General features: G+C 40.9%; 1 protein-coding gene and 1 long non-coding RNA gene across 7 annotated transcripts in view; one reads left to right on the top strand and one right to left on the bottom strand.

Moving 5' to 3' along the window:
* The window catches only part of LOC131200833 (uncharacterized), a 43,876-nt gene extending 26,189 nt beyond the window's left edge, over nt 1-17,687 (top strand). Inside the window, exons 2-3 of the long non-coding RNA XR_009155708.1 lie at nt 5,659-5,716; nt 16,348-17,687. This is a non-coding gene — a long non-coding RNA (uncharacterized LOC131200833). The remainder of the gene's footprint in view (nt 1-5,658; nt 5,717-16,347) is intronic.
* TNIK (TRAF2 and NCK interacting kinase) overlaps nt 1-18,682 on the bottom strand; it is a 365,479-nt gene that overhangs the window by 239,399 nt on the left and 107,398 nt on the right. The window lies entirely within an intron of this gene.

Here is an 18,682-nt window from a genome sequence, read left to right on the forward strand (position 1 = left end):
GTTAAGATACACTCATTTCCTAATTTTCAGCACTTTAAATACCATCCAATCCAATCCAATCCAATCCAATCCAATCCAATATTTTCAGATGAATCCAGATAAAGAGTAGGTGAATAGCAATAGCACATAGACTTATATACCACTCCACAGTGCTTTACAGCCCTCTCTAAGCGGTTTACAGAGTCATCCTATTGTCCCCAACAATATGGGTCCTCATTTTACTGACTTCAGAAGGATGGAAGGCTGAATCAACCTGGTGAGATTTGATCTGCCAAATTTATGGCAGCCAGTGATCAGCAGAAGTAGCCTGCAGTACTGAACTCTAACCACTGCGCCACCGTGATTCATCAGGCATTCTCTTTGAAGACCAACTCTATTCATACTTCTAATTTTGTCTTTGAAAAATGAAAACATCTTTGAGCAAATCCCATAAAAGGTATCAACTCACAATCCAAGATCTTAATGTTATCTTAGAGCACCACATCAAATGATTCTCCCACTTCCAGAAAAATCTCCTGGGTACAACTCCTCTAATTTTCATTCTTTTTTTTTTAAAAAAGCGTTATCAGTGCTAAATTTATCTCTGCCATACTGGTTTAAGAAATCTATATATTTATTAATGTAAGTACTGGGAAAACTAATTTAGTTCATTCCTTCCTCTCATCTTAAATGATAGCATGCAAATCTTCTGCCTGCATCTTCCAACTGAATATCCCTGCAAAGGGCAGCAGTTCTTTTTCAAAACTGACAAGTGTCAATTTTGCCAGCAAAAAAAAGAGAGAGAGAAGGAACCAAGGTAAGAATAATATAGGACACCTATTTTATTTTATTTTTGTTCAGAGAAGAATGGAGCTAACAGTCTTTCAAGTGAGATCTGCAACGAAATGCTGTGATTTACTCTCATCATAATGGGACTTCTTCAGCTGGCATTCTCTCTCTCCAAGCTACTCCACTTCATCCTTGGATTTCCATTTTTACTCTTCAATTGATGAGAAGTATTTTATTGCTATTGAGTATGTTCAGTGAACCAGGATGTAGGGATTTAGCTTCTCTCTATGGACATCTTCAGCTCCCAAGAAGGAAGAGTTACATTCTGGCACATTCGTCAGCTGTCAAGCAAATGAATGGCTGTTTTACACAATCGGTTAGTAAAAACTGGAGGAAGATCTTCACCTTAACAATCTGAGAGATAAAGTAGGTTCTACATTGAAACGATCCATTTCTGTACAAGTAAGCCCGCAGCTTACATCCATCCATTCATTCATTGACAGCTCAAATTTACAGCAGCACTGGAGGGAAAAAGGGGCTGCTCCTTGAAGTTTTGGCCATCGCAGACTCTTATGCTCATGTGATCAGCATTTTTTACTTGCCCTGCTAGCTTTCCACAAGCTTTCCATAATGAGGAAGCCATCAGGGAGGTCACTCTGGTATATGGCTTTCCCACAGTCATGAAGCACTGATCCCTCCACCCCACATAGCAACCACTTATCATGGGCTTCCTATCAGTGGTGGGATTCAAGTAATTTAACAACCGGTTCTCTGCCATAATGATTTCTTCCAACAACCAGTTTGCAAACTGTTCAGAAAGTTAACAACCGGTTCTCCCGAAGTGGTGCGAACTGGCTGAATCCCACCACTGCTTCCTATACTCACATGGTGCTACGGCTGCCCCCTTCCCTGGCTCCCCCAATTCGCATGCAGCCTCTGCCAGGGTCTCACCCACGACTCCCATCACTTTCTACTTAATGCTCCATGCATTTTGGGTTTATGACAGCAACTGGAATTACTGGGATTGCCACTGCTAAGCAATGTGATCACAGGACATCACACTTTATGATCACATTGTTTATATATAAAATCTAAAAAAAAAATGTTTCACTTGTCTATGGTCCAACGGTAGAGTAAAATCACATCCAGATATTAACTTTTGTCCAGAAAGTAGTACACCCTACATTAGATATGCAACATATGCATATTTGCACAGGATAATTACAAATAGTAAAGTCAGAGAAAGTTTGAAAAAAATAAAACTAAGCAAAGAACTCTATATAAATTATTGTAATTTGCAGGTGGTATTTTTGGAAGATTTCCCAGATCAAAATTTTAGGGAAGCTCACACCTCTGGTGTAGATACCACTTCCTTCTTTTTAGTAATCAAATCTTAGTTCCAATTCTATCAGCATTTGGCACTCCAGTTTGTAATTAGGAGAGGTAATGACTGTTACTTCTTGTTATTAGGAGAGGCAGGTAATCCTGGCAATCTGGAGACATGGATGGATGGATGGATGGATGGATAGACAGACAGACAGACAAAGCCCCTGCCTCCTTTTACAGGCATGTGAACTGATTTGAAATGTCCCATATGATTATACTTTTTTAAATCTATATTTGTTCATGGGCAGCCTGTAAAAACAGTACATCTTGGCCTGATTGATAACATTCCATAAGAGGCTGAATGTGACAATTTTACTTGCATAAATAAGATAGGTTGTGCTCCAGGGTTCTGACCTTTATTTCTGACATTAAGAGATCGGCTGTAACATGGCATGCATCCATATCTACCTTCACATTCCTCCAAATGAGAAAAGCAAAAGCAAAAGGTTTACCAACCAGCAAAACAACCAGAGTTACGATGAATTTTTCAAATACATTTTTAGCCAAAATCACCAGAGTTATACAACAGAACATCAAACACAAATCATAGTCAAAAGGCATTAAATTAACCAAAATAAGCAATCCAAGAAAGCAATGTCTCAATCATATCCTATTATGGAACATAGTGTTTCATTATTTTATTTATTGAGATACAATATTTACAAGTATATTTACAATTAATCAGTGGAACGACTTGCCTGCAGAAGTTGTGAATGCTCCAACACTGGAAATTTTTAAGAAAATGTTGTATAGCCATTTGTCTGAAATGGTGTAGGGTTTCCTGCCTGGGCAGGGGGTTGGACTAGAAGACCTCCAAGGTCCCTTCCAACTCTGATATTATTATTATTAAGTAAGGTTGCATCAGTATTTGGCGATGTGGTCAGGTTTCTGTTCAATTTTAAGTTCAGGCGTGCTCTTTATCTAAACAGTGAGGCAGAAATTCACTCAGAGAGGAAATTCCATTCGTTCAGGGTCCAACATAAACAAATAACCATCAATTATAATCAATACAAATTTAGGAACAAAGGATTTCCAGAAAATGATAATGCCACTATCTACAGATCTCTATCTACAGCTCTAAGAGCCGGGGTGGCGCAGTGGTTAGAGTGCAGTACTGCAGGCTACTTCTGCTGACTGCAATTTGGCAGTTCAAATCTCACCAGGCTCAATGTTGACTCAGCCTTCCATCCTTCCAAGGTCAATAAAATCAGGATCCAGATTGTTGGGGGCAATACGCTGTCTTTATAAAACTGCTTCAAGAGGGCTGTAAAGCACTGTGAAGCGGTATATAAGTCTAAGTGCTATTGCTATTGTTACAGCCAAACCAAACACCCGCAAGTGTAAGAGCAATTAACAGATTAAAACTGCTGTCATTTAAATAAGATGTTACACCTTTAAACCCCATTGTGTGAACTCAATTTGGGAGAAATACTCATGCTTTGAATTGTGCCTCAAAGTGAGGTTGAAAAAAATAATCATGTTATAGGCACTAAACCCCAAACCTATGAAATACTTTGGCCCCTGCATTTTTGACATTTGTATTTTTTTAGTCTTGCCAAAATGAATTCCAAGTTAAGTTCTGTAGAAAAAATAATTAGACATGCCTTTTACAAAGATATATATGAGGGAACAGATGAAAACTGGTGAAAATGTTGTTGGCCACAACTTTTATCCAATTATCACATTACATGAATCTGAACTCTCAAACGCTAAGACTGATCTTTCATAGGAAATGCAACATCAGCTAAAAACCAACCAAATGCTGCTTCCCATCATCTAAGATATGAATCTAGGAAATGTAAGACTTGAGATCGTTTCCAACTCATTGTCCTCCTTGACACAACTTTACATAGTTGATTGTATGCAAAACGTACTGAAGCCTGTTAAAAAAATTACTTCCAAATAGTGATAAAACTTCCAGTCTAGATAAGTATTGCTCACATGTCAGATTTCTTCTTTTATAATTTCCAGTGGGAAAGCTTATCTGGTGGCCCTTGATATAGAAACAAGGTGAATTTGAAAGAAAGGGTAAAATGTATTGTTTTATGACTAGAAAAAAAATGCAAAAAGGAAGGGAAGGGAAATGGAAACAGCCCTATAGTAAATAATCACTCTACATTATATATAATTTAAACTATACACTGTGATATGAATGCAAATATTGTACACTATCAATCCTTTAATAAAACTGGGCAGCCATGTCAACTATGACGTCAATATCAACAACAATAATTATCAATAACACAGTAATTATAAATAACACAAAGGATGAAGAGAAGAAGAAAAGACACTTGAATCCCAGAGACATCTTCCTCAGCTACATTAAGGGAGCCACCCTTCTACATACCAATTTTTTCATTACATTCTATGTTACATCGAAAGGGTTGCTTGCATACATGAATGTATCCATTTAGCCACCGTATCAATCAGATGTGAATGCACATATTAACCAAAGTATGGAAGGTGATACATAACAAGAACTTTTTTGGGGGGAAAAATTGAAAAACATCTTCTCAAGGTTTACCTTGTAATTTAAGACATAAGAGCCAACAAGGCACAAAATACATGTTTAGAATTTTAGAATTTTTATTTTTTATTGGCCAAGTGTGATTGGACACACAAGGAATTTGTCTTGGTGCATATGCTCTCAGTGTACATAAAAGAAAAGATACGTTCATCAAGGTACAACATTTACAACACAATTGATGGTCAATATATCAATATAAATCATGCAGTATATTGAAATATTATGTCAAGATGAATAAACAGCTCAACATATGCTTCAATTTGTGTGTGTGTCTTTCAAAGTCTCAAAGGTTGTTGTTGTTTTTGCATCCCTGGGGCACTGAAGTATCATTGATACATGAAATTCATCTTCAAGAGCACAATCCCAGAATGCCTTGCAACTGCAGCATGAAAATATTGATTTTCTACAGATATCCTCAGCAAACCTACCACAAAACATATCATTGACTGCCCCTGGAGCAAATTCATGGTTTAATTTTTGGCATATAAAACCTTAAAAGAGGATTGCCAGAATAGGAAACTTGGCAATTTAGCTTCTCTATTACTAGTCTGGGCAATCACACCAAGACTATAATAGAAGTTCCTGCCACAGGTGGAATGACTTAATGTCTGATCTTAGGACTGTTTCTTCTAAAAATCATGTCTTTTGGGCACCTATTAAAGATTGATATTTTCATCTAAACTTATCTCTATGTGAATGCTATGAATTAATTTTTCTCTGTTTTTCACTTCCTTTCTTAATGGATAATGCTATCTAGAAATATTTTGCAGCATTGTAGTTTCATTCTTGAATTTTAATAACTTTAATTTTGTTATTCATGCAAGATGAATTACACAGGAAATAATACAAATACACATTTCAATAAATATCTGGGGCAAGTCCCAGAAGTCGCATTATTCTCCTGCTATTCATATCTGCTTTAAATGAGGGAGAGATCATTAGACTATCAAAGCATTTCTTTTTACTTCTCTTTATAGATAATGAAAGAAATTAGGATCTATATCCTGTAAAATATGATCACGATACACAGCTAAGGTACAGTATATGATCTTTATTTCTAAATTGGGTTGCTTTATCAAGATCTGAGCAAATTCTAAATACTCTTGTCAATTCTAATCAAGACTTGAGAGCTTAACTATAAAAAAAACCCTAAAACATTAACCTTCATATAATCACTACTAACCAGCCCCTTTATCAACTTAAAAGAAATACCAACACCATTACAGATTTCTCTTTCGTTTAAGCATGATTGTGAATCCTACCCCATTTCCCCGAAAATAAGACCTCCCTGGATAATAAGCCCAATCGGGCTTTTGAGCTCATACGCTAAAATAAGCCCTCCCTGAAAATATTTAACTGCATGCGCAGCTGGTCTCCACCATTTCCTCTGGTTAGGGTTAGGGAGACAGAGCTGGAAATCAGGTAAGATGACAAGAAGAGCCCTGTCTTGCTCCACATGCCCCAAAATAATAAGACCTCCTCAAAAATAAGGCCAAGCGCTTATTTCGGGGTTCAAAAAAATATAAGAGAAGGTCTTAATTTTGGGGAAACACAGTATATCCTCAAATTTCAGAACTTTGGAATCCAAACTTAGTCTGCCTAACAATATATAATTTGGCATTATCTTCTTTACCATAATTAAACTTTTTGGTGTTCCTCTTCAAAAAAAAAATCCAGACCTTATTAAAGCCAAAGCCAAAGATTCTGCAGTCCAGCTAAAAAAGGCATGGAGCAGACGAATAGAATAACAGAGTTGGAAAGGACCTTGAAGGTCTTCTAATCCAATCCCTTACTCAAGCAGGAGTCCTTATACCATTTCAGACAAATAGCTGTCCAATCTCCTCTTAAAAACCTCCAGAGATGGAGCACCCGCTACTTCTGAAGGCAAGCCATTCCACTGATTAATTGTTCTGTCAGGAAATTTCTCCTTACTCTAGGTTGGTTCTCTCCTTGATTAGTTTCCATCCATTGCTTCTTGTCCTGCCTTCAGGTTCTTTGGAGAATTGGTTGGCCCATTCTTCTTTGTGGCAGCCCCTGAGATATTGGAACACTGCTATCATGTCACCCCTAGTCAGTAGTGGGATTCAAATAATTTAACAACCGGTTCTCTGCCCTAATGATTTCTTCCAACAACCAGTTCACCAAACTGCTCAGAAAGTTAACAATTGGTTCTCCCAAAGTGGTGCGAACTGGCTGAATCCCACCACTGCCCCTAGTGCTTCCTTTCATTAAACTAGACATACCCAATTCCTGCAACCTTTCTTCGTATGTTTTTGTCTCCAGTCCCCTAATCATCTTCGTTGGTCTTTTTTCTAGAGTCTCTGCATTTTTTCTAGAGTCCCATTTTACAACATCAGAGAGCATGGCACTTAGGTTGCATCAATGGAGGGACACCACATCCAACTGACCTCATCGCACAGATTCCAATTTTAAACTGTTAATGGCATATGTAATATATTGCCAGCATGTTTCAGTATGAAGGAAACTGTAGACATTTGTTTGGAGCACAATAACTGGCTTCTAGTCCTGCCTTAGGCAGAAAGCCAGTTGGATTACCTTGGGCTAGTCTCTCTCAATCCTAGGCAGGAGGTGATGGCAAACCACTTCTGAAAAACCTTGCCAAGAAAACTGCAAGGACTTGTCCAAACAGTCTTCCAAGAATCATAGAGGATTGAAATGAATGAAGGGGGGGAGGGGGAGGAACAGATAAAGGCAATAGAATAGGAGCCATGGTGGTACAGTGGTTAGAATGCAGTATCCATGCAAACTCTGCCCACAGCCTGGAGTTTGATCCTGACAGGTTAACTCAGCCTTCCAAGGTTGGTAAAGTGAGGACTCAGATTATTGGGGACAATATGTTAACACTGTAAACTACCCAGAGAGTGCTGTAAAGCATTTTGAAGCAGTATATCAGTTTAAGTGCTATTGCTAAACAGGCAAAGAACCTCATGGTGACTTGACAAAAACAACCAAGTTTCTGGAACCTGGGGAGGGTGAAAAATGGGGCTACTGGGCCACCAGAAGTTGGGAAATGGGCCATTTCCAGCCTCTGGAGGGCCTCCAGAGGGTGTGGGAGGCTGTTTTCACCCTCCGGAGGGATGGGGGAGGCTGTTTTTGCCCTCCGGAGGCTTCAAGTAGGCCTGCTAAGCCCAAAACAAGGCACGGAGGGGTCACGCACATATGTGTGGGGGGAGTGGGGTGCATTGAATTATGGGTATGAGCACGTGCGTAAACCCCCCCCAGCTCCTCCCCACATTTTTGGTATGTGACGGCAAAAAGGTTAGCCATCACTAACAGTTAGTGCTTACATTCCTGTAAGCACTAACTAGTGCTTACAGGAATGCCATATTCTTGTTTGGTCCCAAAAGTCTGCATTCCTCAACCAAGTGCCAGCCTGATATACTGAACTGCAAATCACATTATTCTCAAACTGTTTGGGGAAAACACAACTGAGCAATTTTGCAAGACTATGGAAGCTTTGGGAATCATGTTGAAGTTCATTCATACACAAACGTATCTCCAAAAGAAAGGACTAAACTGCTGTCAGAAAAAAGAAAACCCAACCATGTAAGTTGCTGGGTAGGTTGAACGCCACCACATGTTTACTGGACCCGTGCCCCTCCTGGTTGGTACTGGCCATGCAGGAGGTGACACGAGGCTGGCTCCAGGGGATTACGAATGCTTCTCTGTTGGAGGGGGTCTTTCCGGCCGCCTTGAAAGAGGCGGTGGTAAGACCTCTCCTCAAGAAGTCTTCCCTGGACCCAGCTGTTTTAGGTAATTATCGTCCGGTCTCCAAACTTCGCTTCGCGGCGAAGGTTGTAGAGAGTGTGGTGGCGTGTCAATTACCCCGGTACCTGGATGAAACCGTCTATCTAGACCCGTTCCAGTCCGGCTTTCGGCCCGGGTACAGCACGGAGACGGCTTTGGTCGTGTTGGTGGATGATCTCTGGAGGGCCAGGGACAGGGGTTATTCCTCTGCCTTGGTCCTATTAGACCTCTCAGCGGCTTTTGATACCATCAACCATGGTATCCTGCTGCACCGGTTGGAGGGATTGGGGGTGGGAGGCACCGTTCATCGGTGGTTCTCCTCCTATCTCTCTGATTGGTCGCAGACGGTGTTGACAGGGGGGCAGAGGTTGGCCCCGAGGCACCTCACTTGTGGGGTGCTGCAGGGGTCAATTCTCTCGCCCCTCCTGTTCAACATCTATATGAAGCCGCTGGGTGAGATCATCAGTGGCTTCGGTGTGAGGTACCAGCTGTACGCTGATGATACTCAGCTGTACTTTTCCACACCGGGCCACCCCAACAAAGCTATAGAAGTGCTGTCCCGGTGTCTGGAAGCCGTACGGGTCTGGATGGGGAGAAACAGGCTCAAGCTCAATCCCTCCAAGACAGAGTGGCTGTGGATGCCGGCATCCCGGTACAGTCAGCTGCAGCCGCGGCTGACTGTTGGGGGCGAGTCACTGGCCCCAATGGAGAGGGTGCGCAACTTGGGCGTTCTCCTGGATGGACGGCTGTCCTTTGAAGACCATTTGATGGCCGTTTCCAGGAGAGCTTTTTACCAGGTTCGCCTGGTTCGCCAGTTGCACCCCTTTCTAGACCTGGATGCCCTATGCACGGTCATTCACGCTCTCGTGACATCTCGTCTGGATTACTGCAATGCTCTCTACATGGGGCTCCCCTTGAGGAGCACCCGGAGACTCCAGTTAGTTCAGAATGCGGCTGCGCGGGTGATAGAGGGAGCCCCTCGTGGCTCCCATGTGACACCTCTCCTGCGCAGACTGCACTGGCTGCCTATAGCCTTCCGGGTGCGCTTCAAGGTTTTGGTAATTATCTTCAAAGCGCTCCATGGCATAGGGCCGGGTTACTTATGGGACCGTCTGCTGCCACCGATTGCCTCTCACTGACCCGTGCGCTCTCACAGAGAGGGACTCCTCAGGGTGCCGTCAGTCAGGTAGTGCCGACTGGCGACGCCCAGGGGAAGGGCCTTTTCTGTGGGGGCTCCCACCCTCTGGAACGAACTTCCCTTAGGACTTCGCCAACTTCCTGACCTTCGAACCTTCCGCCGCGAGCTTAAGACTCATCTATTTATTTGCGCAGGACTGGACTAGAATTTTTAAATTTTGAATTTGGTTTTAATGGGGTTTTATTATTTGTATTTCTATTTTAAACATTCGGCCTTATGTAATAAGTTTTTTAATTGTTGTTTTATCCTGTATTTATATGTATGTTTTATTCTGGCTGTAAACCGCCCTGAGTCCCTAGGGAGATAGGGCGGTATAAAAATGCGAAAAATAAATAAATAAAATAATAAATAAGTTTCAATACTAGGTTGCCAATAATTGGCAGGTTGGAAAGCAATATCCTGGTCTCGTTCAAGCTGATACACTTCAAGTATTGTAAAGTCCCAAATTCTTAACAGAATGGAAAAGTTACTCCTATACAATATATAGTATAAACAGAATGATTGAATAGAAAAATATGTTTAGATATTAGGGATACTAGATCAGCCTTGTCTAGCTAGCTAATCTTCAATGTGTGGGTTTCATCTTCTAGAATTCTCAGCAGTGTAATGCTGACTGAGAAATTGGAGAATTGGTCAATATATCTGAAGGACTTCAGGGTTAAAAGAATGCATCTTGATGTATATTCCCTCACTGGAAGTTCACGTAAGATATAACTTGGAAGCTGACCCTACGTAGTTTACAAAGAAGTATACAAGTCAATGGATAATCTTGAATATATGTAAATTGCTTCGCATGATGAATTGTTTTGAATGAAGATAGACAATTTTATTTGTAAGCAAACTTGGAGGGACATGCATGGGCATATTATGGTCAACTAGGCTAAGTATGGTTGGCTAGTTGAGATTCAGCATGTCATGAGAACCAAGGCAGAACCTGGTGCAAGTCACAAAGACATCACACACTTCAAGGCAAAATTATGTAAATTATCTGCTTCACAACATTTGTGCAATGACGTTACAATGAATGTGATGTCCCAAAGATGCTTCTTCAAGAGGCAACTGGACTTCCTTGTTTTTCTTTGAAGACATTTCACTTCTTATCCCAGAAGCTCTGATTGGATGATGGGGATGGAAGGATTCCTATTCCTTGCAGACAGCTGGTCAAGCAATATAAATCCTTGCATTCCCCAGCATCCAATCAAAGCTGAAGAAGCTTCTTGGATGAGAAGTGAAACCATCTTCTAAGAAAACCAAGGAAGACCAGTTGCCTCTTGAAAAAGCATCTTTGGGACAACATGACCTGGATGACTGAGAATCTCCACAGACAATGAATGCAGAAAAAGAAAAACACACATACCAGCAAAACTCATTTACCCAGCCATTAATACTCACGTAAACTGCAATATGATTTATTTGAACGGAATTGCTAAGTTTTCCTACCCCAGATTTCAGGAGCTTCTATACATCTTAAAATATTGTTTTCTTCTACAACTAGAAAGGTCTGAGCAAAAAACCTTCAGAATTGTTTTTTTGTCCTGAGAGATATTGGTCAAATCATATTGCCCCTTCAAAGAAGTATACAACATTTCCTAGAATATTAGATTTGTTATCGTAATACATAATAAGCATTCAATTAAAGCTGCTTTATTTTTCTTTAAAACTGAACAATAGCTCTTGAAAAACCAACTGCTACTAATAAAAGCAACCAGCAGAGTGACATTTTAAGAAGTTTCTATCTTGATCTCTTAATGATTTAAAATTATTATCTACTTTTCCCAGGAGCTCATGGGAATTTATGCTAAGCTTATCCTTCTCTTGAATTTTCCCTTCTTCAAAGTTCACTAAGCAAGCGTTATGTGGAATCATCCGTCTCTCAAGCCCAGTCCAATATTCAAATGCCACATCATTCAACACCTTTCCAGGTGTGTTGCACCTCCAATTCTCATCTGGATGAAACACAAAGCTGAGAGCTTAAGTCCACCATGTCTGGAGACCAACAGGTTGAGGAAAGTTACCTTACTGAATTTCATACCCATCCTTCCATGTCAGTAATGTCCTATTTTTTCAGATAAGGATTTATACCAGTGATGGCTAACCTTTTTGCTCTTGCGTGCCAAAAGTGGGGGGAGCACGGAGGGGTAGTGTGCATGTGTGCCCACACCCATAATTCAATGTGCCCTGCCCGCCCATGCATGCACGCGCGACCTCCCCGTGCGACCCCCGCTTATGGCATGGTAGGTTCGTTTTTCACCCTCCCCAGGCTCCAGAGTCTTTCTAGGAGTCTGGGGAGAGCAAAAACAGCCTTCCCCACCCCCCCGGAGGCCCTCTGGGGGCTGGAAACAGCTTATTTCCCAACTTGCGGTGGGTCTGGAAGGCCAGAAAATCAGCTGGCCGGTGTGCATATTCGCACCGCAGCTGAGCTAGAGCAACGTTCGCGTGTCCCACCAATATGGCTCCACATGCCACCTGTGGCACCCGTGCCATAGGTTCGCCATCATGGATTTATACCATTCTTTCAACCTATTAAATATAGAGTAGAATAGAATTTTTTTTATTGGCCAAGTGTGATTGGACACACAAGGAATTTGTCTTGGTGCATATGCTCTCAGTGTACATAAAAGAAAAGATACGTTCATCAAGGTACAACATTTACAACACAATTGATGGTCAATATATCAATATAAATCATAAGGATTGCCAGCAACAAGTTATAGTCATAGAGTCATAAATGGAAAGAGATTGGTGATGGGAACTATGAGAAGATTAATAGTAGTGCAGATTCAGTAAATAGTTTGACAGTGTTGATGGAATTATTTGTTTAGCAAAGTGATGGCCTTCGGGAAAAAACTGTTCTTGTGTCTAGTTGTTCTGGTGTGCAGTGCTCTATAGCGTCGTTTTGAGGGTAGTGGTTGAAACAGTTTATGTCCAGGATGCGAGGGGTCTGTAAATATTTTCACGGCCCTCTTCTTGATTCGTGCAGTATACAGGTCCTCATGTCAGTAATCATGTCAGCTAAACATCTACCATAATGTCAAGAACAGCATACTAGGCCTACGTGAATCACATTAAAGCTCCATCAGAATGCTTCAAAGAAAAATTATGAGGGTAACAACTCTCCCATTCTTTAACCACCCTTCCCTCTACAACAGGGGTGTCAAACTAGTGGCCCAGATGCATCATGCATTGGTCATGCCCACCTCCATATTAGTGAAGGAAGGAAATTTGCAATACGTCCCATGATCATCGCGAGTTTGAGACAACATAAGTAGTATAGGAACATTGAGCATTATACTATACCCAATTCTGATTACCACACTTAATATTGAGCCTTGGTGGCACAGTGATTAGAATGCAGTACTGCAGACTATGACTGCTGACTTACTGCAATTTGGCAATTCAAATCTCACCAGGCTTAAGGTTGACTCAGCCTTCCATCCTTCCGAGGTAAAATGAGGACCCAGATTTGTTGGAGGCAATATGCTGACTTAGAGAGGGCTGTAAAGCACCATGAAGCGGTATATAAGTCTAAATGATATTGCTATTAACAATTGCAGTGATTCATTTAGCAACAGTGTCAAGAAAGGTCATAAAATGGGGCAAAACTCAATTGTTTCACTTAGCAACAGAAATGTGGGCTCAATCCCGGTCGTTAAGTCGAGGTACCTGTCAATAGTTTTGAGAAGATCTGGCAGAGTGTTAGGTTAGAAGTTTTGAAGAGCATTTTACTCCAGGCCAGGGGTCTCCAACCTTGGTCCCTTTAAGACTTGTGGACTTCAACTCCCAGAGTCCCTCAGCCAGCAAAGTTGGCTGAGGAACTCTGGGAGTTGAAGTCCACAAGTCTTAAAGGGACCAAGGTTGGAGACCCCTGCTGCAGTCTGTCTGTTGATTTTAATACCCTTTGCTGGTTTTATGTCTTTTTTTTTTTTACTTCTGTGGTATGCAAGTCTTAAACAACAGAAAGAAAATGGAGGGAGGAAGGAAGGAAGACCTCAACCCTCCAAAATAACTTTCTGAAAGTCCAGACTCATCTACTTTATATACATTTATCAAATCTTTAAGCTTTGCCAGCAATCCACTCCCCACCCCCCCAAAAAAAGTAGTGCCAGCTATCAAATAGGAACTTGTGATGAGTACTCCATTTCTAAATATACCCATGCAGAATATATCCATGCTATTGTAGGTTGAGGCCACCTAGATTCAGGCATTGAGCCAGCATTTGATACAGTATCCCAAAAAATGTTCCCTTGAATCATTTCCAATGCTATGGAGAGTTCATGGCACTTCCCTATTTAGAAGTACCAGCCTGCTTCTGAATTTTCAGCCACTGTGGTACCCCAAGTGACAGTGATCGGGTTCTGCCAAGATACTAACCAAAAAATGGGTTTGTCTGATCTATTATCCATTCAGCAAGATGTTGTTAAGATATGCTGGCTTAGAAAGAATATGGGTATCCGGTCTTTAAACCAGATGGTCAGCATCTTGTTTGAGCAAGAAAGTGGCTGCTCAGTTCTTCTTAAGCTATTCTTGAATGACATTTCAAACTTGCTTGGTTTGAAAAAAAGAGACGGATGTATCCCTAATGCAATATAATTTCATTCTCACAAATCTTTTTTAAGGCATCACAGTTTTGCTTTCAAGTGCATCTTTCTTTCCCTCTACAGATTTCTGTCTGCCTTTTCTCCTCTCTGCATAACAGCAAAGTGCCTTTAAATCTCCATCTCACATGTAATTTTCTTGAAAGTATAAATATATCATCTGCAATAGACAGTGGAGTCCTTGCTGCTTTCTGAGTTTGCTCGTTCTCCGAAGAAAACAATGCCTTAATTGAGGAACTACCAAGGACAAGGCTACATTCCCCACCAACCAGAGGGCAAATTACTATATTTAAACAGGTACCAAACTCCACAGTCATTCGCATTGATGATAGTACCTAGTCAGGTAATGAAATGTCTGCAAGCCAACACCAAGCTCAGACAGTGTACCAAGGATTCCACATTTCAACCCCTGAGCTACAAATATTCTCTTCGATTAGAATAATAGGCAGTATTATTCTCTTAATTCTCAATGCAATAGATGCAAACTGACCTTATCATTGTTTCTCACACACAAAAGCGCACGAAGGGGAATAAGGGATCATTTTACTGTATCAACATCGACTCATATCCTGCTGTGGAAATGTTTTAGGCAAATTTATATTGTAGCAACAAAGATACAGACAACTGTGTAGGCCAGGGGTCTCCAACCTTGGCTCCTTTAAGCCTGGCAGACTTCAACTCCAGCAAAGCTGGCTGGGGAATTCTGGGAGTTGAAGTCCGCTAGGCTTAAAGATGCCAAGGTTGGAGACCCCTGGTGTAGGTCACATCCCTGTCAGTGTTATTGATGACTTCGTTCATGTGGGATTTGATATGATCGGGCTGCCCTACTGTGACTTGATAATTTTGGAACCCTGAAACTTACCCTCTCTGAAAAAAATGTAACAAAACCCATTACCTGTGGCAAAAGCTACTACTTAGAAGATTTCTATTAAAACTACCAGATTGTACAGTACACTGGCAATTGTAAACATTTCTTTTTGGTGTTATATTGAATCCTTTTCCCTTCCTTGCTTTAAAATCCTTTCTATTTCACTTGGCATTTAATGGCAGTGGGTTACCAACTCTCTTGAGCCAGGACCATGATGGTAAACCTATGGCACGCGTGCCGGAAGAGCCTGTTGTTCTTCCGGATTCCAGCACGCACATGCACGCCAGCCAGCTGGTCTTCACGCACACGGGAGTACCAGAAACCAAAATAGCAGGTATCCAGCGTGCATGTGCATACCAAGAAGCTGAGCTTCCGTTTTCCGGCGCACGCATGCACATGCCAGAATATATGCACCAGAAACCAGAAGACCAGCTGACCTGCGCGCATACACATGCCAGAAACCGGAATGGATGCTTCCACTGCATTGAATGAAGAGATAACTAATATATATGAAAATGATCAAAAGCAGAGAATGAGAACCAGTTTGGTGTAGTGTTTTATGACCCCAGACTAGAAACTGGGAGAACATTAGTCACACCTTAGAAATGAAGCCTGGTAGGTAACCTTGAACTACTTAGTCACTCTTTCCCTGCCCTTCTGAAAACTTGTCAAGAAAACTGTAAGGCCTAATCGCCAGGAGTTACTATTGTTTCAAAGTCTGTCTGTCTGTCTGTCTGTCTGTCTGTCTGTCTCTCTCTCTCTCTCTCTCTCTCTCTCTCTCTCACACACACACACACACAGTAGGCAAAATGGAATTATGCACATTTATGTACAAGAAATTCAGTAAATCCAGTCACCTAGCCACAAAAACATGCCTGTACACACACAATTAAAAAGCTTGTGAATTATATTGAAACAGTAGGTCTGTGAATCTAGCTCAATAGCACTACAGCAGTAGCACTTAGGCGTATATACCGCCTCATTGTGCTTTACAGCACTCTCTGGGTGGTTTAAAATGTAGGCATCGTTTGCATATTGCCCCCAACAATACGTGTTTTCATTTTACCAAGCTCAATAGAAGGGAAGGCTGAGCCAACTTTGAGCCCTGTCAGTGTCAGACCTGGAAGCCATCTTTTACATCTGGGCCTTCAGGCCTGCCACATTTACTGCTGTGGGAAATTGGGAGGGGAGATTGTAAGGAGGATGATAGGTAATCATAATAACATTCCTTTCTCAGAAAGTCAAGGCCGTCTTGCCCTGCACCTGAGAGGCTGGAACTGAGAGGCCTGTCCAGTTGGAACCGTGCTGTAACTGGACCACGTGATGGACTTGTGGGTGTTGGGCAGGGACTTGAACTTTCCTTTGGGTGGAAGATTTCAGATTTGGGTTTCCCCAAATGTGCAAATATGAGATCTCTAATAAAAATTAACTTTGAGGAAATCCAAGCCTCAGAGTTTTCTTCCGTTGGGGGTGTTACTTGGAATCCTGATGGTCAGAATCAAACTCCAGGCTATGGGCAGAGTTTGCCTACAATACTACACTGACCACTGTGCCACCAGGGCTCTAAGATCCTACATTCACCAAGGCACCAATTGAAAGAGATCAGCATACAGACAAGAGACATTTATCATACAATGTATGCTAAAAAAATTTAATCATCTCCAATTATGGCCACTAGTGTAGCTATCACTACACTATCATATCAATTCATTGTGGATGATTCCATAGTAATCTAGAATCTCCTTACTCAGAATTTGCAGCAAATGGAAGTTACATTTGCTGAAAATTCATGGAAAGGGAAGGTTAACATCAAGAGGAGAGATCAATCTGGCCATGACAGTGAGCAGTTTCTTATACCATATAAATCAGTCATGAATATACTAGTCTATCAGTTATTGATGACCTACAATTTCCCACCACCTCAGCATCATCAGAAGAAAGGGATGCTAGTATTACATTTTATCAACATCTGAAGACCAAATATTTCTCATTACTAAGAGAGAACTTGGGCAATAGGGATGTTCCCTGGTGCTTACTTTTGTTTCTTTATAATATGGGTGTGTAATTTTTTTTTCCAGCTCAAGAACTACATTCCTCACAATAGCAGAAGAGAAAACAGGATGAGATATAAAATCCAATTTTCTTTTATATTTATACATAATTGCAATTAAGCATGCCTTATGTTTATTATCTTCCTTTCAGTCACATATAAAATTACACTATGGCAAAAACCTTGAGAAGTCTCCAGGCCTCTTGAAAATTTAGGGTGCTGCTGTGTTGTACAAAACTGATGCGAAAATTGTACAGCTGTGAAACAACAGTCAATGTCTAACTTCCCAAATCTAGCAAGTGACTGGCACAGAATAGAAATGTCTTTTCAATGACAGTTTTCACACTAAACTAAGCCATTGTTTGTATGGCAATGACTTGCTGAATAGGTCATAGCACACTAGGGTTTATAAAATACCCTGGCTGAGTTAATATGTTAATCTGAAACTAAGTTTATGACTTAACGTATTATATTTTCTTAGAAGGGCCCTAAATAATTTAACACAAAACATGCAATGTATAACTGCAAAAAATGTTCAGGGATTTAGATAAGAACTGTTTTGAGACCACGATGGAGTCGAACCACAGAGAGAGGTCCTACAGGTGAAATACACACTCTACCACTAATACGCATTCCTTCCCCAAAACTGATTAATCACATTCTGCAACCAGCTATTTGCCTCTGAGTCCACGCAAGACTCCGTCTATAACTTCTGCTGGCTTAAACAGCAATCTAATGCATCAAAGAGCAGAAAATTGACTTTCTGAAAGTGTTGCAATTAGATTATTCGTAAATGTATTCAAGCTGCAATAGCTTCCAACACATGTTGATCAGAGTTAATTAAAGATCCACAGGAGATCTTATCAGTAACCGACAAGGCCATTTGCTCCACATGCATTACAGGAGCACATAGAGATATTAAACCCAGCGCTCACTTGCTATGCAATTAATAAGATCTGCATGAAAAAATAATTAAAAAATAAAACATATATCCCCCCCCCTTTTTTTTTCATCCTCCCTTATTTTGTCATTTTACTCTTTGATTCCCCTCTCTTTGATTCCCTATCTGTTATAGTTTTATTGATAGACCAAGCAGCAGCAATTTGCAGCTCTGGGTTCATTTCTATTTAATTTATACTGGAAATTTCAACAGTGGTTTCAATTATCTAGAGCCCGCTACTTTAGCAATGCCCAAAGCAAGTCTGGCCAGTTCAGTGCTTTATCTTGAGTTCATTCCATTCACAAATATGGAGCAGCCAGATAATTATGTTAATGGCCTACATGAATTTGAGAACCTAGGATGGATTATACAGAGGTCTGTCTAGTCTAGAATATCTTCTGAAACATAGCTCCCAAATATACTTCTGGGACGATCAAGGAGGACATGAAGATGACGGATTTCTCCTTTCCCCCTGCCACTCGGAGATATAGTTGCTCCATGTATATACTGTGGAAATAAGCTCCTGGCAGACTGATATGACTTTGTATAATCTTCTTTTAACCGGCTATGTCCTTCAAACAC

The sequence above is a fragment of the Ahaetulla prasina genome, chromosome 6 (assembly GCF_028640845.1).
Source record: "Ahaetulla prasina isolate Xishuangbanna chromosome 6, ASM2864084v1, whole genome shotgun sequence".
Lineage (NCBI taxonomy): Eukaryota > Metazoa > Chordata > Lepidosauria > Squamata > Colubridae > Ahaetulla > Ahaetulla prasina.